Consider the following 14,894-nt stretch of genomic DNA (forward strand, 5'->3'; position numbering starts at 1 on the left):
AGAATGTTTTTTTATTAATCAATATATTTGAGTTTAACCATAACATTTGTTGTAATGTTTGTTCTATCATTTCTGGAGGATAAAACTGAAATTCTAACCAGCTTTATATGGCTTGTTTAAAAAAGGAAGATACTTTCAACAAAATGTCATTTTCAATTAGTTGGAAATGAGAAGTTGTAATCTGTATAAAGGCAAAAAGGCAATTTTTGAACAATGGATGACCCTTTCTTAATAATCTACTGGAGAACCATTTTGGGTTTAAATATAATTTATGTATGAGTGACGCTTTTAGTGAGAGGTTTAAAGCTTTAATATTTAATAATTGTATCCCCACAAACTCATATTCACAATATAAATAGGCATATTTAATTTTGTCTGGCTTAGCATTCCAAATAAAACAAATTATTTTTTGCTCATATGATTTTAAAAAACGAGTCCTCTGGAGTAGGCGGTGCCATTAGTAAGTAAGTAAACTGTGATACGATCAAAAAGTTAATCAACGTGATTTCTCCATAAATAGACATGTATTGACCTCTCCATGGTTGCAGAATCTTATCTATTTTTGCAAACTTTCTATTGAAATTGATTGTGGTAACTCCATTTATATGATTTGAGATCTGAATACCAAGTTGTCTACTTCACAATCGGCCCATTTTATTAATAAACTACAAGGTAGTGTAAACACTGTGTCGTTTAACAATCCAGTACGTAATATGTCATAATTAATATGTCATAATTAGATTTTAGTCCAGAGAGGCTAGAAAAGTGATCAAGATCTTCAATGAGACTGTGCAGGGATCCAGAGTCATCGTCATACATTGACACTTTTGTTTTTATCCCCTGGATTTCTAACCCCTTGATGTTCCCGTTGGATCTAGTTTTAATAGCTAGCATTTCAATGGCCATAATAAATTGATATAGAGACAATGGACAGCCTTGTTTTACTCCCCTTAAAAGCTCAATACTTTCTGAAAAGTAACCATTATTTATAATATTACATCTGAGGTTGCTGTACATAACTTTAAGCCATTGTATAAGAGATTCACCGAAATTAAAGTAATCCAAGCATTTAAATATAAATTCTAGTCATACTTTATCAAACACCTTCTCAAAATCTGCTATGAAGACCAGGCCTGGTATCTTTGATGCTTCACAATGTTCAATTGTTTCAAGTAATTGTCGTATTTTATCTCCAATATATCGTCCATGTAAAAAAAACCTGTCTGATCAGGATGAACAATATCTGGTAAAACCTTTTTTATTCTATGTTCTATGCATTTCGCCAGGAGTTTCAAATCACAACATTGAAGTGTAAGAGGCCTCCAGTTTTTTAAATGGACTGGATCTTTATACTTACCACCTGGGTTCTGTTTTAGTAGTAATGAAATCAGACCTTATTGTTGAGTACCTGAAAGTCTACCATTTTTAAAGTAGTAATTAAAGCATGCTAATAATGGATCTTTGAGTACATCAAAAATGGTATGATATACCTCTACTGGTATACCATCAAGTCCTAGTGTTTTTAAAGACTGAAAATATTCAATTGCCTCAAAAAGTTCCTCTTCTGTAAGTTGGCCTTCACACTGGTCTTTCTGTACATTTGTTAAATTTCCCTTATTATTATTATTACTAGGAAAGAAATCCTGAATTACATTCAGTAGAAATAGAGGAGACTGAAAAGAAATAGAGGAGAAATAGAGGAGACTGAAAAGAAAACATATGCTTAAAATATTTTGCTCCCTCTTTCAAAATATAATTTGGTAAATGCACGGTAGATATTACATAAAAAATCAGTCCATTTCCAGCTACAATAGTAATTTACAACATTAAAAATGTATACACTGTACTTCTGATAAATTTGATGTTATTTTAATGGACAAAAAAATGTGCTTTTCTTTTAAAAACAAGGACATTTCTAAGTGACCCCAAACTTTTGAACGGTAGTGTATAAAAAAAACAGAAATACCTAATTTACGTAAGTATTCAGACATTTTGCTTATGAGACTCGAAATTGAGCTCAGGTGCATCCTGTTTCCATTGAACATCCTTGAAATGTTTCTACAACTTGGTGTCCACCTGTGCTAAATTCAATTGATTGAACATGTTTTGGAAACGCACACACCTGTCTACAGTTGACAGTGCATGTCAGGGCCAAAACGAAGCCATGAGGTCATATGAATTTTCGGTAGCGCTCCAAGACAGGATTGTGTTGAGGCACAAATTGGGGAAGGTATCAAAGCATTCTTTGCAGCATTGAAGGTCCCCAAGAACACAGTGGCCTCCATCATTCTGAAATGGAAGAAGTTTGGAACAAGGGTTTTTCTTTATTGTTGACTATTTTCTACATTGTAGAATATTATTTCTCTCTTTTTGTAGAGAAAAACGAATTTTGATTGGCTGGGCCTGTTGCCAGTCATATAAAATCCACAGATTAGGGCTAATGAATTCATTTCAATTGATTGATTTACTTATATGAACTGCAACTCAGAACCGTTAATTGTTGCATGTTGCGTTTATTATAAAATAATTCCAATCCCCGAAGGCAAATGCAGTTTAGCGATGTAAAAGGACTGACTTTAGGACCATGTAGATACCTGGGAGCGGGAGGGAAGGCTGTTTGTATGCCGGCGGGCGGACTGGCTTTATGGATATCTCATCGAAACAGCATTACTTTTTCTCCAAGCAGTGCAGAGGTAAAATGGCTGTAGTAGATGGCTTTGAGTATGTAGGGTAACTGCTAGTTTAGTCAAATCAAACCGTTTTAATCCCGGTGCTGAGCTAGTTAATTATTTAATGACATGAGTTTGTGGAATATTAAGTAGGTGACTATTAGACTATTTTAGAACCCAGAGAGTGAAATACTTACCTCCAACATATAGCGCAGCATTGTCGAACAGTCAGAATGTTTAATTTCGTTTTACTTTACATGTTGTCAGCTGATTTGTCTCCATTTCGGAGGTAATCAGAGACAAAATATCCACAGGAAAGTGTTATCAACCCGACCTTCAGTACGCTGGTCTGTTTTATTGGTTTGCAATTCGCACTGTGACAAACACTTGCAAGATATGGCTGAGCCTACAGAACCACCGACTGAAAGTTGGCCCATGCAATCAGCAGGTAGATTTCAAACACTTCTAGATGATTACATTCCTTTACATTATGCTACTGTTAACATATTGTGCATCACCTGCAATGCCTTGGGAGACAGAATTTACTAAAAAGTCGGGGAAAACGGGACTAAAGGTACAGACAACCAGTAAAGTACTTGTAAATATCATTTTATTCGACATTCTGGCTTGAAGAGACTCTTTCTTATATTTTAGGCATACTTATTTCAGACTGAATATTATATGGTAACAGTCTGATTGTCACGACTTCCGCCGAAGTCGGTCCCTCTCCTTGTTCGGCTGTCGACGTTACCGACCTTCTGCCATCACTGATCCATTGGTCTTGTCTTCCTTCACACCTGGTTCCAATCCCATCAATTACATGTTGTGTATTTAACCCTCTGTTCCCCCTCATGTCCTTGTCGGAGACTTATTATTGTGTGTTATGTGCAAGTCATGTGTCGATGTGTGACACGTTTTGTACCCACTTATTTTTGTATATTTTGGTTTTTGGAGTTTTATTAGCACTTATTAAACGACACCGTTTATACCAAGTTTGTTTTCCTGCGCCTCTGACTTCACTGCCACGGACATGCACCCATTACACTGATGCTTAGGCAAGTCCCCTATTGATGTGAATGAAACAAGGTGATGTTTTAGTTTTTAAATTGTGTAGAAATGCAGTAAATGAACTTAATTGTTTTGCTTAAATGACGCCCCTGGATGCGCAGTTTCTTCTAACGAGCACCCCGTTCAGTCATTTACGGTTAATACATCTCATTGGGTGGAACAGTTGTCTTTCGATGTCACTCCTGGAGATGCAGGTTTTTGAATCAAGTGCAAAATCCCTTCACCGGGGTAAACTGGCATGCAAAACGAATGCCATGTGCCCTAGGCTGAATTCCATTTAAAAACGTTATATTTAGTTTGTCCTTGACTTTTTCCAAATGATTGGATAGGTTGAAAGGGGAGAGTCAAAGTATGTATTAAGGGAAGTTAAACATTCTAAACCATCTGGCAGAGTTGTGATGAGGGAAAGGAGATTTCCCCTTTGGAATGCAGTAAGGTTAATGCATTCAAATCACTTAGACAAAATAGCCTAATGGTAATTGCCAGCCAATCGTGTTGAAATAATGAGCAATCAGGGTTAATGTACTTTAAAAAAAATCAACTTTAATTTACTGGATAAAATAAATCAATTATGCAATTGAAAGATAACAAAACATATTTTTGACTCAATGTCCATTCAACTGGTCAATGAACTAGACACAGCTGGCTATTGGGGAGTTCCTGTTGACTGTTTATAAAAGGGTTGAACAGGTGTCATTGTCAACAACATAATCCCATTGTGTTTACACTACAAACGTCAGTTATTTAGCAAGCAAGGGCATTTTTGCTATTGCCTATTTAATGTGAATATCAATCAGTTGTTCAGCATTGAGGGACGTTACACTCATTTCTAAAAATTGTGTTGCATGTTGAAATACATCTCTCAGACCAATTTTAAAGGGAATTATATTGTCAATTCAATCCTGATCTTGACAATGGAATGCCTTGTTTTGTCAACATGTGATGTCTATCAACTAGTCCTTCAAGAATGACAGAGTAAATGGTGGTGTGTACCTTCAGTAAAATATAAACACATTTTTGTCTGGATATATCTTTGGGAAATGAATGGTGTCATTGAAAATGTGAGGTTATTCAGGTTCAGATCTGGGATAACTTTAGTTTTAACTATGCTTTGTGGAAGGTAACCATTTAAGGGGGAACAAATAGTTACTTTGGAGGTGACAGTATTTGAATACAGATCCCCAAAAAATGACTCTTTTCTAAAACCATTTCAATACGCAACTGATAAAGCAAGTACCTTGTTTTTATATTTCAATACCGATCTCAGGAAGTGGCTACTTTTTAAGAAACTATTGGATTGTCTGCCTTCAACTAACAAACTTTATCTGCAACTGCATGTTGAAGATATAAATAATGAATAGTGCTCGCACACAATCTCCTATACTATACCAATCTGTTTGACAGTCATATTTGATATACACAACACATTTATATCTGAACATTCTGTAACTGTCCATTGCCATAGGAGTACATGATCAAGTCAAACCAATGATATTTTGTAAAGATAAGTATAAATCAGTTGACGTTCGACTGACTCAACATGCCACTGAAAAGGTAGAAAGTTGCAATTAATTTTATGACACCTGAAATTACTGCAGAGAAATTCAAGGCCTTCTGCAAACAACAAGTTGGATGCTTAGCAAAAACAACTTAACTCTTTGTCCATCTGTGCTTAAGTGTTGTTTCAAACACACACTATAACATATTTAAAAAGACAGTTTACTCAGAATACAAACTAACATGATTTTACACCTACCTTGGCTATAGTTATTTAGGTTTTGAGATATTTAGTTTCCTTTTGACACTTAATAGCCATATTTTGTAACCATTAGCATTCCACTTAACAACTGTTCTTGTGCCTGTGTAATAAAACTTCAACATTGGTAATTAATTGGTAATTGCATAGCAATGAGCTGAATTAACTCATGTACACGAGGAATAATGACTGTCCTTTTTCCACTTGTGTAATAACTCCATTGTGCAATTATAAAGCAATTTCCAAAGTCCTATGTAACAACAATGTTGCTATTGTCACAAAATTACTACACATGTATAAGAACTTGATGTCAAGTGTTACTGTATTACCTTGTCTCAATCATTCTGAAAATACTGTATATTTGTTGGTCATTTTTAAGCTGCAAAAGTGGTCTACTCTAATGTTGAGGGGATTCCATGTCCTTCATGTATTTAATTATAGGCTATATTAAGATTCATATCTAGGAGCCCGCCAAACCATGTGCTTATGGTCATTATATTTCAACGCAACTGTGTTTTTAGTTTTTGGTTTGTCATAAAATATTTGGCAACCATAAAATATTTTTCTTCAAAAAAGAGCTATTTCTCTGCAGTATTTTCTGAAAGACATATTCAAAATACAGATTTTTTTTCTGAGACCTGTATTTGAATATCAAAGGTAATTATTGCCACGAGTATTTGAAAAGATGGTATTTTCAAAAAAAAATACAAAATACAACTTTATGTTCAGGTTAACCTTAGTTGTGTATCCCAAGATGTACAGTAATGCATTATAAATGCTGTTGAAAGGAAATAGATCAAATCTATCTCATCACCCCTAATGTCTTACCTTTTCTGATTTCAATATTATCAGATGTACTAGTTTACAGATAATTGGTAATCCCAACAAGATTCTGAATAATGCAATTCTTTAACACGTTTTGCACCTAATAAGTTATTTATCTTCCCTGATGGATCTCTAATAGTCTCCAATGGGTGTACAAGGACAAGTAAAGTATCAACAACAGAAGCTAGAAAATACTTTTGACCGATATTAGTATCCTTCAAGTAGTGCCCACTATTTGTTTCCTCTTCAGCCCTATTGATTCTAGGCTATAGCCTACTTCCCAGGCCCAATGGTTGTTGGTGTAATGCCTCCTTCGTTCATTGGGATACTGCCTATATCATGTGTGTTTTCAGGGCTTGATCTGTTGACCAACATGAAGGTAGCTACTAGAATGACAATTATGGCCGAGGCTGCAACAACAGCAATGAGCTTCCATTTGGCCTTGATGTTGTCACATTTCTTCTGCTCCTTCACCTTCTTTGAGGTCTTGTGGAAGGACTTGCTCTAAACAAACAAACCAATCAAGCACTAAAGTCAATTCACCGTTCTGATAAAACACCACTGTCTATCTTGAACACCAAAAAGGACCTCCGGTTGTGGAAGGCTTGGCCAGAGTGAGGTCTGAACAGCTTTTATATTAAAAAGTGATGCATCTGAAGAAGATATCTGAATTGGATCAGGTCAGAATAAAGATGGTGTGTGTGTGTGTGTGTGTGTGTAAATAATAGTAATTAAAAAGCAATCCCAGTCTCACTTTTAACTTCAGTTCCTCAGCCCTTTTGTCAAGGTCCTGCAGTTTCACCTTGCGTTCCTCGGTCTTCTCCATGTTGTCCATCATGATGACCTTCACCTCCTCCGCCTCTTCCTGAGCTTGACGCAGCTGACTGTTCTTGTCAGGCTGAGAGAGATGGCACGTAAATTAAATAAAAATATTTTCCTACAGTTCTGTCAAAGCGCTGGTGTTGATTTAATGTTGATAAACTCATATGAACTGGGTTGAAAAACATATGAACTGGATACTGCATATTATACAACACCACACCATGTTTATTGAAAATATAATAAGCCTCCTGCTTGTAACTGTCACCCCTTTTCAGGAAGATCTCATAATTGAATCAAGATATTGATATCATCCTCAGAAATGTTGAAGATGTCACTCAACCTGTAACCACCTGGAACAGAATATCTAACAAATATAATATAAAATATGAAACAAAAATCCCTTGAGATTTAAGAGATTCTCTTGTTTAGCCAGAGGAAGAGGTAGAATGTGTTTCGCTACAGGGTGAAGTTTCCCCTAGGTACAGATCTAGGATCAGTTCCCCCTCCCCCAATCCTACCCTTAACCATTAAACTGGCCCCAGATCAGCATTTATAGGGGCAACTTCACCCTGAGGTCAAGGTTGAAATGTAGCACTCTAAAAAGGAAGAACTGTAAACCAAGCAGCTGTCAAGGAATGTATTTTTTGTAATTGTTGGCAACAGCAAAATAATGCATGGGGTGGTATTCATGGATGTTTTTAATTCAACAAAATATGAAGATAAATGATACCCTTTCAAATATAATGTATTTGTCAAATCAATTCCACATTTGATTGAACCATGTTGTTCTGAAAACTCAAATTAATATCTATTTTACAATATGTTGTCTTTTGATTTACAGTAAGTAAATCTTATGATACACCTCTGAAATATGAATAGGGCTATGTTAAATTGTTATCCTGTAGGTGCAATAAAATGTGTCAACGACCTCCAGCTCGGCAAGGATATGCTGGGGTATGTCGCAAAGTATACTGTCTTCCTCTCTCCGTCTCATCTGCGCAATATCTGAAAACTAAACTGTAAAATAAATCCCAACATAGCATGTGGAATTTAATCTTACCTGTTTGTCCTGTTCTTTGAAATCACTAGACTACAGGCGAATGGAGAGGGACGATCAGAGGAACCCACTTTTAGCTATTGAGATGCGCCCAATGTGAATGCTCAAACAAAGCAGCGTTTCAAATACGCATTTAATTAGCCACTTGTCAATGGCGTTTACAAAGTATTCTGTATTATCATAAAATATAGACTAGGCTCTATATGAATCCTCCCTAGTCTCAAAAGTAATGTCATAGTACATTATTCCGTCAACATAGGCAAAATGAAAGTGGAAGTAGCCCGTGCATCTGAAGTTAAATTCCAAATTATAATAAATCGTTTTTGAATGTCACACAAAACAATTCCATTTTCTTGATTTACTTTGGATTAATAGCTTACCATGTTTCTGCACGATCTTATTGTTACCCCGAGAATAAATAATTTATCCGAGTCGGTGCAAAATCCAGTATAAACTATTTTAGTTGGGAGAGAGCGTGAAGACTTTCTGAATTTATGCCGCGTTCAAGTGCTAGTTGGAACTCGGAAATGTACGACTTGCTAACTGGTTGACGGCACGTGTACTTCAACCATCTAGTTTTTGGACATTTCCGAGTTGCCTCGTAAGGACTAGCATGTGAATGTGGAATTACTCACTCCACCTCGTTCGTGATAGTGAACTACTCTGCACATTATGTTTACAACATTCTTTTTGCAGTCTGCCGTATCGTAGAAGGAAGAGGAGGGTAACCTTCCTCCCTGGTTGACTTTGCATAAATGTTCTATTGCAGCTTGAAATAATCTCAGGGAACAGTTATTATATTCTAATCTATTACACAGTTATTATACTCACGTTAACGTTTACACGTTATAGTGTAAATGGCAAGGTTTATTGATAAATTACTTTTTCCATGGCAACCCATGATATATTCTCATGATCATTTTATTTCTTTGTTCAAATGTCATCCGTGTACTGTTCGTTCAATCAATTTCCGAATTTAAACAACCAAGACGGATAATCATTTCGACTGCAGTAATTCATTCGTTCACAAGATTGAACAGAGATGGCGTGGGCATAGAGGGGGGCTGCAACATGATTACGTCGCTAGTTGTTTTCAAAGTAAAGGCTGTGTCACTGATATTACCTGAACATATCCAGCTAGCTATCTTTCGCAGGTTAGTTATAAATTAAAGTCACCAATAATTGACGTTAGTTAGTTAGCTGCCTTCAATTATTGGTGGCTTTACAGACAGACAAGACAGGGAGATTATATTAAAAGCCAACAAGCATTGAGCTAAAACTAGCTAGCTATCATACCAAACAGGTGAGTGTGCTTGTATGTATGTGTGCATGTCTGTCTATGGTAGGTTACAAAGATCGTTCAAGACTATCCAGCCCCAATTAACACGGCTTGACATGCCGAGTTTTGACCATGACCCTTTCTCTGCCATCAGGTGAGTATGAATTAATGATCAACAATTGTCTACTCTGTATGGTATATGTAGGTGGTAATTCCCTCCACCTAATAATGGCAGATATTTAAGGAAGTACAATGGATCGTTCAATTGTTCAATCATTCTCAATGGTAGTTCGTGAGTATATCTGGAGAGCAATAGGTGGGCATACTGCATATGGCCACTACTACACCCGCACCACTGCATGAGATTGAAGCTGGTTTGGTTGACGGTGACACTACACATGTACAGGCAGGCACTACCATTCCTTGCCTTGCATGGTATGGCTTCGTATATACTAGAGCAGGTATTCCCAAACAGGGGTACCCAAATAAAAAATAAACTTTTTAATTATTATTATTATTATTCATCAGGTTGTGACAGAAACTCACACTAATTCATATGTTTAATAAATGTATTGTATAGTGTGTGTGGCAGGCTTACAATGATGGCAAAAAACTTCATTTGAGAGTGTGCTGACCCTGGTGCTAGAGGGGGTACGCAGCTAGAGGTTGAATGTTTGAAGGGGTACGGGACTATAAAAAGTTTGGGAACCAATGTACTAGAGCACTCAAACTTAACTCTGGACCTCAAAGCCAGTCCCAATACCCTTTTTCATTATTTTCCTCTAATCAGGGACCAGAAATCCAACAGGCTCTGGACCTCATAGGGCAGAGTTACCCAAACTCAGTGCACATTTTGTTTTTGCCCTAACACTACACAGCTGATAAAAAAAACTAATCATCAAGCTTTGATAATTTGAATCAGTTGTGTGCTGTTGGCATGGTGCAGGAGCAGGGTCAATAGGATCAAAGTAGTGGACTGGGGTAGTGGGTTTTTAGAGTGTAGGTGGCAGCTGCAGAGAAGTTCCTGGGTGTACAATAGTTTACTGCAGAAGACTTATAAGATGTACCGACAAATAACATGCACAGACAAAATTTGTGAACGCCATGATACCGCAGAAGAATCCTCAGCTGTGTAGTTTTAGTGCAAAAACAAAACGTCTATCCCTTGGTGTCCCGAGGACCGAGTTTGGAAAATGCTGTTGGAGGGTAAGAGTTGAATACCCCTATACTAGAGTATAATGACATATTTTTCTAGAGGGACAGGGACTGTGTGTAATGTGCGATTTAACTAAATTCACTTTGTATTTAACTGTAGAATCTTCGTTCTCCATAGAGACGTTGGATGCAGAATTATACTCCAATCCCTGACATCCTACACATGTTCAGCAGAGAAGAACATCCATAGTCATGGAGCTGCTGCAGCAGCTAGACCACTTCCTACAGGTAACACGCAAACACAGGAATGGATGAGCACACACATGGTAATCATTTTCACATGGAAAGGTTTAAAGTCTGCACTGAGAATCATAGGAGGTTTCTTTGTGTGTGCATGTGTTTGTGTGGTGAGTTAAGGTGGCAGTGTTTCCTGATGTTCTCTGTTAGAGGGTGTGTATCTGAAGGCTCTAACCTGTATGTGTGTGTTGAAACTGAGGAGGCAGACTGTCGTACCCTCTGTCCTCTCTGAAGGGGTTAGTGTGTGAAAGCTCTAGCCTGCTGCTTCTGATGCTGCTCCCTCTGCAGAAGAGCATCCCGAAAAACATGACCTTCCTATCACCAGGACACACTCATCTCAACCTCCATGTGTCAGTTGTTTTAGTCACTCTGCCCTACTTGTTTTTTTTGTGCGAGGTAAGTGTGTTCACTGCTCTATGTGCTCTCAGATGTTTTGATTTCATTTCCAGACACTTCCACCCAACTGTGTGATTAGTCTGGTGGGCCAATGCATCAAACTGTGGTCATAGGGAGCTGGGGTGCAGATGGTGGAGTTGTTTGGGGTAGAGAGAACAGTGGACTCAGTGGAGGACATCCCAGCCACTTGGCAGTGTTGGCACTGCTACTTCCCACATGACGGGTAAGTGGACATCTACTTATACAATCAGTCCATCAAAAGTCTATATTTGGCCTTTTTCTTTTTACATCAGCAGTTGTCACAGTGCTTTTACAGTAACATGGCCTACACAAGGGGAACCTGTGACACACTGCTCCTGCCATCTTTCTCCCTGTGTGATGACATATCCTGTTTAGGCACCTGGCCAAGTGCATGTGAGCTCTCGTATCCCAAATACATACATACACACACACTTAGGAATGTTCCCCTTTTTTACCTGGTGGTGTGTCAGAGGTGAGTGATGATAAGCCAGTGTTTGAGAAGAGGTGTCTGATGTGGGAGGACAACCATTACCTCCTACTCTCATCTAGCCCCTTACACTTAAACCACTAACCCCTAAGTTTCCAACATGACCTGTGTGTTACAGGAGGAGTTGAAGGTGGAGCATGCCTCGAACCTGCGACGCACCCGGTGATCTACGGTATGATGGCTGACTTTGCAGTTCCTGTTACTTCAAAAACCGAGCGACGCCTTCATGTTCACCCACGAAGACATATCTCCCTTCGCCTCCCTACGACCCCTGAGGGGCACCTTCAACACCTCCTCACCTTGACGACACACACTGTGGCTGAATCTCAATAGTCTAGATAATAGCTTCCTCTGTCACTTCAGTGAGGACAATACTGTTCTGGTTACACTAGTATGTACAGAGGCCCTTGATCATCAAATATGAACGCTTTTATGGAGGTTTTGTCTTTTATTTTGTGATACTGTTTTTATGGTCTTTTTGTTTGTATTGGCTGCACTAAACACATTTCAATCAACTCTGTTGATATGGCGATTGCAACAGTTGTCAGTTGGTGTGACTAAAATACAATTTCATGTCTTGTATATTTTCCATGCTTTTTCTTTTAAGAACTTTATCCTCGAGTGTTATAATTTCAGTAACAGCTACTTTGCTTTGGCTCTTATCACCCCATAAATTTGTGTGAATAAAATGATAAATTAAAGTAATGCTATGTCTATGATCTGGTTTCTGAGTGGGATACTTTGCTGAGCCTACTTTCAACTGGCCTTTTGTATTTATTACGACTCTTTCTGGGGTCCAGCAAAATGAAGGCAGTTATAAACAATGAACAGATTTCAAAACACACTGTGTGCCCTCAGGCCACTACTCTACTACCACATATCTACAACATAAAATACATATGTGTGTGTATAGTGCGTATGTTATTGTGTGTGTCCGTTCACATTCCCCGCTGTTCCATAAGGTGTATTTTTATTTGACTTTTAAGTCTAACTTTACTGCTTGCATCAGTTACTTGATGTGGAATAGAGTTCCCTGTAGTCATGACTCTATGTAGTACTGTGTGACTTCCATAGTCTGTTCTGGACTGGGGGACTGTGAAGAGACCTCTGGTGGCATGTCTTGTGGGGTATGCATGGGTGTCTGAGCTGTGTGCTAGTATTTTAAACCGACCGCTCGCTGCATTCAACATGTCAATACTTCTCACAAATACAAGTAGTAATGAAGTCAATCTCTCTACTAGGGCTTGTAGGACCTGTCTTGTTGATAGCGTTAAGGCAGAACCGTGCTTTATTATGGACAGACCTCTCCTCATTTTAGCTACTGTTGTATCATTATGTTTTGACCATTACAGTTTACAATCCAGGGTTACTCCAAGCAGTTGTCTCCTCAACTTGCTCAATTTCCACCTTAATTATTACAATATTTTGTTCAGGTTTAGCGTTTAGTGAATGATTTGTCCCTACCAAATTAGACAGGACAACATGTTTTTGATGTAATTTTTAAACCTTAACCCCTAGTTCTGATTCAATCACAAAGGAATGAAGACCAAGAGCCTGTCTGGGGGGAAGCTGAAAATGTTGCCAGGGACCATTAGGCATGGCAAGTGCTTGTTGCTGCCTTATGCTCCCCAGAGGGCAAAGTACTGTACTTTCTATTGTCCTTGTCTCAAATGCTGAAAAACCTGTGTGTAACACGTCCTGTTGGATGAGCAAGGACTATCAGCTAAATTAAACGCAAATTCCAAAAGACTATAGTATGACCTACACACTGCTTTCATTATGGCAGTCATTGAGAAGGTCAGAGATCACTCACCTCTGCATACAGCGCAGGAAAACGTGTCCTTCAGAACCTGCTGCTGAAAGATTTGCTGGTGGAGGCTGGTCATAGGCCACCACTGCAGGAAGCTAGTCAGCTGCAAAAAACACTTCCTATATCTTGCTATAAACCCTCTTGAGGGAAAAGGTGTATTCCTCCCTGTGGAAGGATCAGACCCTTTTTTTTAATTTCCGCCCAAAATGACATACCTAAATCTAACCTGGAGAATATAACACATTAGATCTGGTAAAGACAAAGAAAAAAACAACTTTTTTAGTATTTTTTTTGGACCATCATCTTTGAAATTCAAGAGAAAGGCCATAATGTATTATTCCAGCCCAGGTGCAATTTAGATTTTGGCCACTAGATGGCAGCAGGGTATCTGCAGCGATTTAGACTGATCCAATGAACCATTGCATTTCTGTTCAAAATGTTGTATCAAGACTGCTCAAATGTGCCTAATTTGTTTATTAATAACTTTTCAAGTTCAAAACTGTGCACTCTCCTCAAACAATAGCATGGCATTCTTTCACTGTAATAGCTACTGTAAATTGGACAGTGCAGTTAGATATCAGATATGTCTATGTCCTGGGAAATGTTCTTGTTACTTACATACAACCTCATTCTAATCGCATTAGCCTACATTCGCTCAACTGTCCATGGGGGACCCACCAATCCTGAAGAAGTAATGACTTAAAAGAGATTAAAACAAAAATTGAGATGCAGGGTAACATCTTCTGAATATCATGCCCTTGTAAATTAACAAAACAGCAATTTACTGCCACACATCAGCTTGGCAGCAAACTTGCACCTAAACCCAATTTCTTGCTCAACGCATGCTTCTGACATCTAAGTTCCATTGCCTTATCCACACCCCAACATATTAGTATTGATACAATCAAGTCTAGACCTTTGATGACATTGTATTTATTGACCATATTTTTATGTTAATGTGCAGATAAATAATTTCCTTATACAGCATGTGTACTTACAATAACCCTACTCTTTAATGAGTCTGGACTAATTACCTACATGACTCTATGAATAACTGATAGAAACCAGACATATCAATGGATATAAGAACACAAATAAAGAATCAAATGTATATTTTCTACAATTGGAAAACTATAAGGCAACAGTTACCATCATTTTTGCCTCAATCTCCCCAATGTCCTGGAGCATCAGATTAGAACAATGGGAACAGATACTCCTGACATTTGTTGTTGGCCGTTTTAGCTCAAGGTCC

General features: G+C 38.0%; 2 long non-coding RNA genes across 2 annotated transcripts; both read left to right on the forward strand.

Annotated features, from left to right (window-relative positions):
• Positions 1-1,722: 1,722 nt before the first annotated feature.
• LOC135518070 (uncharacterized) lies at positions 1,723-3,661 on the forward strand. Its single transcript, XR_010452110.1, has 2 exons — positions 1,723-3,117; positions 3,324-3,661. It is a non-coding gene; the product is annotated as an uncharacterized LOC135518070 (long non-coding RNA).
• A 6,286-nt stretch (positions 3,662-9,947) lies between these two features.
• LOC135518071 (uncharacterized) lies at positions 9,948-12,516 on the forward strand. Its single transcript, XR_010452111.1, has 3 exons — positions 9,948-10,919; positions 11,378-11,547; positions 11,951-12,516. It is a non-coding gene; the product is annotated as an uncharacterized LOC135518071 (long non-coding RNA).
• Positions 12,517-14,894: the final 2,378 nt, after the last annotated feature.

The sequence above is a fragment of the Oncorhynchus masou genome, chromosome 28 (assembly GCF_036934945.1).
Source record: "Oncorhynchus masou masou isolate Uvic2021 chromosome 28, UVic_Omas_1.1, whole genome shotgun sequence".
NCBI classification, from domain to species: Eukaryota; Metazoa; Chordata; class Actinopteri; order Salmoniformes; family Salmonidae; genus Oncorhynchus; species Oncorhynchus masou.